The sequence below is a fragment of the Tachysurus fulvidraco genome, chromosome 12 (genome assembly GCF_022655615.1).
Source record: "Tachysurus fulvidraco isolate hzauxx_2018 chromosome 12, HZAU_PFXX_2.0, whole genome shotgun sequence".
Taxonomy (NCBI): domain Eukaryota; kingdom Metazoa; phylum Chordata; class Actinopteri; order Siluriformes; family Bagridae; genus Tachysurus; species Tachysurus fulvidraco.
Genome location: NC_062529.1, coordinates 151,375 through 153,593, shown reverse-complemented (window position 1 = coordinate 153,593; position 2,219 = coordinate 151,375). Strand labels below are relative to the sequence as shown.

Sequence of the window (2,219 nt, the reverse complement as noted above, 5' to 3'; positions counted from 1 at the left end):
CATAAATGAGATTTTATGTTTTATATCTCAGTAATCAGTAATTCTGTAATGAATCATAGCAACAAAATACATAATAAAAATAATCATTTAATTATTACTCATTATATACGTTTTATAAGGACACTATAATATATAAACATTTTATAAACATGTAAAAAAAAACTATTTAAAAAACACTTTGAGTTGTCAAATAAAACACAAACTCAGTTCACTCCTGACAGTAAAAGTGATTTATTAAGAACTGTGTGTTTCTTCTCATCATGTTTCAGCTTATAAATATAAACCAAAAGGAGGGAAAATAAATCACATAAAGAACTTAAACCCAGACCGAAGAAAAATTTCAATAATAAATATAATAAAAATAAAACACTGAACACAGAGAAGCTTAATAAGTGTTGGAGTAGGATTATTTAAATTATATATTATTTAAATATTCTCTCATTAATATTCTTCTGATCATTTTGAGTAAAGTATGTAGATATACAGTAATAAACACAGTGCAGTTGTGAGCACTTAATAACTAATGATAGGAAAAACACACAACTTCTACACACTAATGCCCAGTACAGCAGACACTCACGCATACATTAAGGCAGAGCCCTCTGATTGGTTACCAGGCAGAGTCTAGCAGCCAATCAGAGTGGAGCTTTGCCCTGCTGCGTGTCTGAGCTCTGAGGAAACGGGACTCTTATTAGGATAAAATAACATTTACACTTTACATTAAAATCAGAATTCAGTGTAAAATTAATCTTTTAAACAGAAATTATCATTTATATTTAAATCTGAGCAAGTGAAACAGACAAATGAATAAATTCATATCCAACATTAAAATAAATAGTGAAAACACGGTTGCCTGAACCAGCCAGACGACAAAAACTCACAAACAATAATCACAAATATCATCAGATCTATTGGAAAGGAAACCAGCAAAGATTTAAGACATTGTGTGTGCTCTGTGCTCAGAGATTTAAAACTGTACCACAAACACACACACACACAGACACACACAGACAGACACACACACAGACAGACACACACAGACAGACACACACAGACAGACACACACAGACACACGCACACACACAGACACACACACACACAGACAGACACACGCACACACACAGACAGACACACACACAGACACACGCACACAGACACACGCACACAGACACGCACACACACAGACACACACACAGACAGACACAGACACGCAAACAGACAGACACACACACACACACAGACAGACAGACACACACACAGACAGACAGACACACACACACACACACACACACAGACACACACACAAGCTGCGTCCCAAATGACGTTTGACACATTGTTCATAGACAGTCCTCTGCATTCTCTTGTGGATTGTGTGAATATTAGAAGCGTAACAATGTCTTGACCGAAGCACTAACACATTCAGGATCCACTCAGTTTATAGCGATGAAAAGTAAATCACAGTGTTGGGAAGAAAGACAGCAAAAAGATGTCTTGTCCAAAATGTTGTCTCATCCACCTGATCGCACCACCATACATCTGCTACATAAGCAACGCTGTGAGTGTCGCGTGCATGAAGTGTCCATCATTCACACCTGGTTTATCTGAGTGAAGAACTGCATCATCCGGCTTCCTGAAGTCTTCCTCATCATCTCCTGTGACTCACACGACTCTTCACTTTTATACTCACAATGTTTTGTGATTTGGGACGCAGCTGAATTGTCTTTCCACATCAGTTCTTTACATGAAAACATTCTGTACTACATATTGCTTTATCCCTTACAACATTTTAAACCTAACCACTTAAATCTGACACAAATAACAATTTATACCTGATTATTTCACTTTCTCCATTGTGATCAAGGTGAAAAACTGAAGTTGCTATAACTAATATGTTAAGACTCATTATTTCAGACATGTTTAGTGATAAATGGGTGGAGCTTAACTTCAATTCAATTAACCAATCACAAAACTTGATAGTATGACATCATCACTACTGACCATCTTTGGCTAGATAGTAACAATGTAGATACACAGCATAACAGCTAACACTGGGCTAACGTTAGCCAGCTAACGATTTTTATTTAGCCAACATTACGGCTGTGTGTGTCATTATATAACTAGCCAAGATTGGTAGCAAGATCTAATGATAGATGAACAAATAATTGTATTTTAAAAAAAGTGTTATGCTAAGAAGCAAAAAGGACTGCTATGACACGTTC

At 36.2% G+C, this 2,219-nt stretch overlaps 1 protein-coding gene across 1 annotated transcript in view; it reads right to left on the bottom strand.

Annotated features, from left to right (window-relative positions):
• Positions 1-207: 207 nt before the first annotated feature.
• Positions 208-2,219, bottom strand: part of cnsta (consortin, connexin sorting protein a) — a 15,119-nt gene continuing 13,107 nt past the window's right edge. Inside the window, exon 11 of the mRNA XM_027139809.2 lies at positions 208-2,219. This exon is cut by the window's right edge and continues 792 nt beyond it. The gene's annotated coding sequence lies outside the window, so the exon portion shown is untranslated.